At 42.5% G+C, this 9,435-nt stretch overlaps 1 pseudogene; it reads right to left on the bottom strand.

Moving 5' to 3' along the window:
- Positions 1 to 1,963: 1,963 nt before the first annotated feature.
- The window catches only part of LOC127571839 (alpha-1,4-N-acetylglucosaminyltransferase-like), a 46,897-nt pseudogene continuing 39,425 nt past the window's right edge, over positions 1,964 to 9,435 (bottom strand).

The following is a 9,435-nucleotide window of genomic DNA, read 5'->3' as shown; positions in this document are numbered from 1 at the left end:
TGTCCAGATGCTCCAGAGATGAATGTAGGGCCAGGGATACGGCATCTACCATAGACCTGTTATGGCAGTAGGCGAATTGCAGTGGGTCGACGTTGTCTGGGAGGCTGGAGTTAACATGTGCCATGACCAGCCTCTCGAAGCACTTCATGATGGTGAATGTTAGAGCCACCACGCAGTAGTCATTAAGGCATGTAACCTTGTTTTTCTTAGGTACCAGGATGATAGTGGTCTTCTTAAAGCAGATTGAAGCAGGGAGAGGTTAAAAATGTCTGTAACTACCCCCACCATCTGGTCTGCATTGGATCTAAGGACACAGCCAGGGACACCATCTGGGCCAGATGCTTTCAGTGGGTTCACTCTCCAGAAGACTGATCTTACGTCTGCAACAGTGACTGTGGGTTCAGGTGCATTGGAGGCTGTTGAGGTAGACGATGACAGCAGTGGCTTTTAAACAGTGATGGAGATCTGAGAGCTTCTGCTGACAGAGCTCCCTGAACAAACATGTGCCCATCCTGATAAATGCTACATTTCCAAGTCTGGTGTCCACCACAGCATCAAGGTAACACTGATGTTTCAACTCAATGCAGAAGAACTCAATTTTTTTCAAGAGACTCTCAGGCAGAGTGGTTGTGGATTGATGGGTATCGCTGCCTACCCACAGATTCAGGAAGCTGGTGACTCACCCTAGTCTCTCTTCAGGTTCCTATTGAGAAGCCACAGCCCAAGTAGTATCACAAGGGTGTAACTCCCTGAATGTTCATTCCTATTCACTTAGGATTCCCTGCTCCCACTTGCCCATCAACACCCCACTGAACAACCAACTCTCAGGCAATTTACATAACCATTTAAGCTACCAACCAGCACACATTTTGAATGTGGGAGGAAGTCAGAGCACCATGGGGAATCCTGCGCAGTCTCAGGAGAATGTGCAAACTCCACACAAACAGTACTGGAGCCAAGGATCAAACTACAGTCGTTGGAGTTGAAAGGCAGCAGCTTGACCTACTACACCCAATTTGACCCTCTATTTGATAGATGTGCAGAAAATGTTGCCTGCAAACTATTACAAATTGAAGGAAATACAAACTCAGTAAATCCAAATTGCCCAATATATCCAATTCAGTTCACGTTAATTAACATCACTGATACAAAACCAGGTTTTTGTGATGAATGGCCTTTGAGAGGCCTCATCTGGAGTATTAGGTACCATCTTGCTCTTCTTAAGGATATACTTGGAGGCAGGACACAGGATAACTCCTGGGTTGAAGGATTTGTCCATTGAATAGGCTAAGCCTATTTCTCTGAAGATTAAAAGAATGGGAAGCGATCTTATTTTAAAGGTACAAGAATCTGAGGCAGCTTGTAGATGTTGTGAGTCTTTCCCCCAGTGGGATGGTATAAGACTAGATTTGGGGGGGGGGCAGGAGGTAAATGGGGTAATCTCAGGATAGGGGGTTACTATGGAAGACAGAAGAAACTGGAATTCTCTGCTCAAGGGATGGGGTTGTTGAGTCATGGAATATAGTAAAAGTTGAATCAGACTTAGATTCAGGGAAATCCAGGGTTATCAGGCAACAATCAGATCAGCTGACAACCTTATTAAATGCTGGTGCAGGTTTGAGGGATAACAGGGATTTCTTTTAATTTATTTTAGATGATTTAGATTTCCACCTTTGGCTCTCAGTACTAAGCCAATATCCAAGCGTCCTAGGTAAGGATGATACTGTGCAAAGTGACAGTGTTACAATGGAAGCCCAACAACATGCTGTTGGGAGTTGGAGGAAACAATTAGCCGTGTTAGTGCTTAAGTGGCTTAACCAGCTTTATAGCAGATCAGTTGGACAGAATGAAGGTTCACAGGATGAAATTTCCATGTCTTGTGCCAAATTACTTCCCCTGTAGCCACTCCATCCATGACTAATTGAGTGCAATATTTCAGACAAAATATTTCCAAACTATTTCATTAATGATTTAAGCTTCTGTATGTAGTTGGACAATAAATCTGAAAAAAAATTCTATTAATGATCCACTTCCAAAAACCAGCTTTCTTTTCTTGCTGGAATTCATAAAATTCCAAACATGTACTCCATATGTAGCTGAGAAGGTACACTCTATATCCTCCTTTTCCAGGCAATGTAGTAACTCCGCCAGTTTGAATGTGGGATTGGGTAGAACCGATTCATGATCCATAAAGAGATGCCACTGCATTTGTTGCCAATGATGGCAGCTGGTTTATCAGTGTTGCACCACCTCTTCAGCATCCGGGTAATCAGACGAGGACCTTGCTAACCCCAAACATCTCCAATGTAATTGGCCACAAAATCTTCCAAGCAATTCTACATAAAAACATGGTGCTTGTGATGGAAACCCATTGCTGCATTATTGAAAGATCCTGTGTCCTCTATGCAGATAAAGTTATCAAATGACAAAGACCTCAATGATATTATGTCAGAATCCAGGTAGATGCCCCCATATTTCCAGAGCAATGCTAACCTGCAGCCATCAGCAAGCACATGGGTCCAATACTTCTCATTTTCTGGATTTGCCTGTGGGATAAGCAACAGAGTAATATTTATTTTCACATTTCACTTGTGGCTTCCCCAGTTCTGCAGCCCAGTACAAAGGCTCCAGGTATAGGCTAATCTCATTCTAGACTGGTGGAAGATCCAAATCCACAAAACTAGCTGGGCCAAGCAATCAGTATGAGCTCACAGCTTAGTGATACTATGGCAAGAATAGGGGCTATTGACCACATAGTGGTCCATTGATTAGTGACTGAATATTTAACAAGTCCGTTCAGGGAAAGAGAAACAATAGAGAGGTAGACTGAATTTCCTGTCCCCATCTCATATGGAGGGTTGCATTCAATACTTCCCCCTGACTCATTGTCCTTTGAAGTGACTAGCAGTGGCCCTCTCACCTTGCCATCCAAGTATCTGGAAGGTTATAGCAAGGGTATAACTAAACCCATCAGGAAAGCCAGATTAGCCATAACTTCCCTCATTGCTCAGCAGTGAAGGACCTCGACGGCAGCCAGCGAAGACCAAGGGGGCTCCAGCCAAGGGAGTGAAGACAGCACCAGCACCACCCAAGGTAGGAGGCCAACCTTTGTGAAGAGCAGAGAACGGTGAATTGCAGGAGCCCGGCGAAAGTGACTGTGACTGGTGCCAAGTGTAATGAAGAGTATTTGGCACTCAGACAGACAGAGTCATCGTATTTAGGTATTTCATGATTGAGAGTGAGTGTATTACACTGCACTTGCACTGGGATCCAACTGTGTCTTTGTATTTGCTTAGAAAATATAAAACACATTTAAAAGGGATATTGGTTGAAGCGCTCAGATGCTTTGTGATGTCTGGAGGTTGTGAATCCTCAGCTCCCTTCCTGCTCTGTAGACAGATTAGAATTTATTTCAATGATCTGGGTTAAAGCAACTACTGTTTTCTGTTTTGCACCTTTACATTTTCAAAAAGGGGAAATTGGAGCCATCAGTAAACAATGAACCACATCAATAAACAAGATACAAAGCACTTGTTGTCACAAAGAACAGACACAATATCCATTATACAAGAGACAGGGAACATAAGAGCCCTGAAACAGGTTTGCCTGGGGCAGTGACACTGACAGTGTGAGTACTTTGCTGGGGGGTTGGATGTCATTGGCAGATTCACGCAGCAATGTAGGAATAGCAAGGGACACGTCACCAAAAAGCGGATGGAAGGAGGTTTGTCCACCCACCCAGCCTTCTCAGAGTGAAGGAGAATGTTGCAGTGTGTTGGGGAACGTGCAGAGCTGCAACGGTTCTGACAGACAGAACAATTCCCCTAGGTATTAGGTGATAGATTTTAAGAGCAGAATTGTGTGGTAAAACAGTGGACTCTTTAATTCTCTGCCGCACTTTATCACTCTGCGAGCTTGTTTGGTCCAAATCACACCGGGTTATTGAACAAACCCTACAATTCTCATCGTTCATTTTTTATATTCTACAAGTGTTCTACTTTTCAAATAACTAGATTGCTCATTGGAATTAATAAGTCATAGTTTTGGTTACCTTTTGATACCAGCCTTCCAACGGGGTGTCTTCAAACAGTTCACTTGGATTTAAGGGTAGAATGACAACATTCTTCATTGAGGAGAGGAAAGGGATGCCTCTGTACTCAGGCTGTGGATACTGGCTCAAGTTGCCACTGAACCCCTTCATGAAGTAATAGATTGGTTTGTCTGGGTTGAGACGAGCAGCAGACTCCACCGAGCATACCGTCAACGGCATCGGCTCTACATTGTCAGTCGACTCCACAAACATAATACCGGTTTTGATGTTTGTGTTGGAAATCTTTGCACCAGTTTTATATTTTACCTGGGATTGTTTCAAGTTGTTGTTGTTGGTGGACTGATAGTCTTTGTAGAATAGATACAGGGTACCACAAACCGTCGACACGAGGATAACCAGACTGCCCTTGTACAAGGAAAACATGATCTGGGTCTGAAATGTCTCTTTCAATCTCCTGAGAAACAAATTGAAGGACACATTTTCAAACTGAATCACATTACTCGCAGAATCACAGAATACTGCACGGAAGGAGACCATTCGGAATATTGCTTTGGTCCTGGCTCTTTGGAAGAGTCATCCGCTCTCCTGCACTCGCCCCAGAGCCCTGCAAGTTCTTACCCCTCAGATCCTTATCCAGCTCCCTTCTGAATGCTACAAAGGAATCTACCTCCACATCGTCTCCAGCAGTGACCTCCAGACCTTAACACTTGCTGTGGTAAAGTATTCTCCCATGTGAACACGGTTGATAATTGTACTGAAGTTAATCAGGGTTTCTGCATTCTCATTAAAAGAACATGGAGCACTTCTCACTGACGTCTGCAAAACTGATTATATTCTTCCTTCAGAGGACAATGAGAAAGAGAAACCAGGTAACCCTACACCTGTTGTCCATCACCTAAAGTGGGAACTTAATTGAACTGATAATAAAAGGAGATAGGTAAAGACAGAGTCAGCCAATATGGAGCATGTCATTGATAGGGCAGATCCAATACACTCATTGATAGGGCAGATCCAATACACTCATTGAAGCTTTGCAGAGAACTAACTGCTACAGTCGGCAAGGGAATGGTTATGGTTAAGGATTACATTGCTTTCCTGATGGTGCTTCAAATATGATTGAATGAACTCAGTGATGGAGTTTCCACAGTTCTCTGTGGCAGAGAATGCCAAAGACTTACCACCTTCTGAATGAAAGACTTATGGAATTAGGGCAAATAATTGATATGGCTAGGAACATGGCTCAGGGATGGTTGGTAGAGAACTGGACAAATTGTTTTGTGGGAACTATGTCTGCAAGGATCAGTCCTGAGACTAAAAGTGTTCATTCCTGCTCTCACTAATTGAGATAACATCACACTCTGTTGTAAATACAAACATTGGTTGAATCGTAAGCAGTAGAACCACAGAATTATAAAGAGATATTGATTGACGAACTGAGCTGGTGAATCTGAGGTATGCTGATTCCATTGCAGGCAAGTCTATGGTGATCATCTTTGGACTGAAAAGATTGACTGCGTCTTTCAAATGGTGAAAATTTAAGGAACAATGGTGGTTTGAAGAGTTTGAGACTCTATATGCCCTAATGATAGATTACATGAATGTACTGGGCAGGTAGAAAACATCTAAAATGCTGATGAAATTTTAGTCTTTATTTCTAATGATTTAACATACCACAATGAGGCTACTGTCTAAAGCTGTGGTTTAACCACCTGTTGGGCAGATTTACCAGAATGTTTGTAGGGTTCAAGTGCGAAAGATGAAATAATTGAGGTTTGGTTAGTGTTGATCTTCAAAAGGACATGGGTGTCCTTGTACAAGTCACTGAAGGCCAACATGTATGTGAATCAAGTGGTTGCGAAAGCAAATGGAATGCCAGCCTTTATTACAAGAGGATATGAATACAGCAGTAAGTCCTGCTGCAGTTGTATTTGGCCTTGGTGAAACTGTAGCTGGAGTATTATGTACAGTTTTGGATACATGGAGTCATAGAGAGGTGCAGCACAGAAACAGGCCCTTCAGCCTGCTGGGTCCACGCCAATCATCAACCACTCATTTAAACTAATCCTTCCCTATCCCAATTTATTCTCCCCACATTCCCATTAATTAACATTCAGATTCTACCACTCGCCTACACTCAGTGGCCAATTAACCTTCCAACCCATGCATCCTGGGGATTTGGGTAGAAACTGGAGTGCCCTAAAGGGGATCAATGGATATCTGACAGTGCAGGAGATAGGCACTGAGGCAGAAGTTCACTTGTGATCTTGATGAATAGCAGAATAGTCTCAAAGGTCTGAATGGCTTACTCCTCTCTCTTATGATGCAACTCCATAAATTGCTAAAAAATAAGGACAACCCTTTATGAATCGGAGTGTAATTTAGCACTCCGATTCTTAAAGGGTTGCCCTTATTTTTAAGGGGATGAATTGGAACATATTGTTTGGATTTATTCATTTTTATCAACAAAAAAGATTGATCATTGGTATCTGCATTAGTGATTCTACTCTTCCTGTACTTAGAACGGACAAGGAAGAGAAGCCAAGAATTCGTAGAAGTGTTTAGGTAACCCAGTAAAAAATTTAGTTTGGGTGCACTGACAGCAGTGTTTGATGTATTACCATAGTAACCACATCTCAAAAGCAGACTAGAATCATAAAAAAATTATGATAGAGAAGGAGGCCATTTGTTAATTGCATTTGAGAAAGGGCCAGTCAGCCTTATCTTACTTTCCATGTGCCAATCTATGGATCTGCAATTCACAACTCTACAAGTACACAAGGAAGTCACTTATAAATGTGAAGGAGGGTATGTGTGTGCGTGCGCGCACAGTGAGTTCCAACCCCTCCATTCTCTGGTAGGGAGGGGGGGAGTATTTCCTCATTTCACTCTAATCCATACACTAGTTATTTACGTATTTACACAATCTAGGCCCCATAATTTCATATGTCTCAGCCTCCTGTGTTCCAAAATGAACAACTACAGCCTACACAATCTTTTCACAATTAAAAGTTTTCTGGATAACATCCCTGGAAATCTCCCCTCCAGCCAATCATTTTGTTTGTGAAACGCTGTGGCTGGAACTGGGCACAGTATGGAAGCTGTGGTAGTCGTGGTGTAGTATACAGTTCTCTTATAACTTTCCATGTCTGTTGGTGTCTGCCTTATCTATTAAAGGAAAGCATCTTACATGCCTTCTTAATCACCTTATTGATCTGCCCTGTAGTGTTTAAAGATCTGTGGGCAGACATTCCAACGTTCCTCTATTCCTACATTCCTCTCTAAATGTTTTCATTTATTGTCTGTTCCCTTCCTTGTTGCATCTCCTCCAATGCATTGCCTCACACTTGTCTGGATTAATTCCTTTTGCCACTTACCTGCTTAAATGATCTCCCCATCTATATTTCCCATATAAGGCATTCCTGCTCCCTGCCAATATTTTGTATCACACCTCTGTACCGTGCCCCCAATATTAATTTCCACATCACTGAGAAATGCGATAAAGAGCAAGAGATTTAACAGGGATCCCTTTGGAACCCTGTTGGTAACAGCCTTCCAGTCGGTAAAACAGCAGCAACCATTGCCTCTTGCTTCTGTTACGGACTCGGTGAATGTCCCTTTAAGATAGAGTTAGTAGTGTGTGTGTGTGTGTGTGTGTGTGTGTGTGTGGCGTGCTTATGTCAACCAAAGATAAAGGATGTACTGACGTTGTTGAAGAAGTCAGTCGAAGTCAGTCAGAGAGAGAAAGGAGAGAGAGAGACACCAGCCTGCTAGTTTCTCTATTGATGGATGAGAAACAATAACTGTGTCTGTTACTACAATCCACGTATGGAAATTGGAAGTAATCCGGTGGAGTTCACTTTGTCGTTAACCTGTAGAGGGAAACAGGTATTTGTGTGGATGACCACGATTCGGATGCTTTTCGGGGTGAGGAAGTCACTACCGAGTAAACACTGAGGTGTTGTTTGGGTTCCATCGTGGAACATTTGGATTTCGTAATTACTCTCTATGTTCTCTCTACATCTATGTTTTATCTTCAGGCAATGGTGGTTGTTGAAGCCTTTGCTCATGTTTCACCTTATGGTTTGCTGAACTGAACTTTAAGAACCATTCCTGGACTTCGAGATTGGGACTTCGCCACACACACGCACACACACATGAAGAGTTTAGTTTTTGGGGTTAATGTTCAAGGTTTAACATTTTTACTTCTAACATACTAATACTTTTACTTTTATTTTTCTTATTATCATAAGTAGTGATTAATAAAATAGTTTTTAACACTGAATCATGACTCAGTGTGTTTCTTTTGTTGCTGGTTCATAACACTTCCTCCACTGAACTGATTTACCACTCTCCCTCAGATCCCAGGGATGTTTTGATCAGTCTGCCCTTGTTGGCATCCATGTAGGTGACCTAATCGACACCCATCGACACTTGTTCAAAAACATTCATACAGTTCAGTCAGTCATTACTTTCACATGTCATCCATGCTGACTATTCCTGATCAATCTGTTCCTTTTAAATGAAGCTATTTTTCTGTTCTTTCGCATGGATTCCAACAATCTGTCCTCACTGGGGTTAAACTAACTGTCCTGTAATTGCTCATTTAATTACTGACTCCCTTTCTAATCAAAGTTAGCTGTTCTCCAGTCCTCTGGCATCACTCCAGAGAGGACTGGTCAAGAATTCCTGAAGTTTCTTCACTTGCTTCTATAATAGCTTGGGATACATTATACTTCAGACTGGCAATTTAACCAATTTCAAAGCCACTAAATGCCTTGATGTTTCCCATTTTACAATGTTTATCCACTCCAATCCTTCACACTTATTCACCCTAACAACACGCTCAGCATCCTCCCCTCTTTTGTGACAAGAGCCACAAGGTATTTGTGAAAACCCTTGCCCATATCCTCTGCCACAGCTACCTTTGTGCTTTCTAATAGGCTCTACTCTTTCCTCAGTTACATTCCTGTTCTTTATATAAAACAGAGCCACAAAAATTTATGCAGATGCGCAAAAAATGTGCTGGAGGAACTCAGCAGGTCAGGCAGCATCCACGAAGAGAAATAAGCAGCCGACGTTTTGGGCTGAGACCCTTCATCAGGACTTGGTAAAACATCCTTGATTGTCTTTCATTTCACCCACCAACCTGCCCTATCTTTGCTTTCCTAATTGTCCTTTTAATTTTGCTTCTACACCATCTATACTCCTCTCGGCCTTCTGTATTATGGAGCTCAGTGCCTGACATAAGCCTTCCTTTTCCATCTCCTCCACTCCTTCTCCAGAGAGCCCCTGATCTGGCAGACCCAGCCATTCTCTTTGGGACTGTGCTGAAGCTGAATCCTTGAGTCTCCTGGCATGTTGTCCATTGCCCTGACACTGACCTT

Source organism: Pristis pectinata, chromosome 6 (genome assembly GCF_009764475.1).
Source record: "Pristis pectinata isolate sPriPec2 chromosome 6, sPriPec2.1.pri, whole genome shotgun sequence".
NCBI lineage: Eukaryota > Metazoa > Chordata > Chondrichthyes > Rhinopristiformes > Pristidae > Pristis > Pristis pectinata.
Note: the sequence above shows the minus strand (reverse complement) of the source record. Positions and strands in the feature narration are given on the sequence as shown.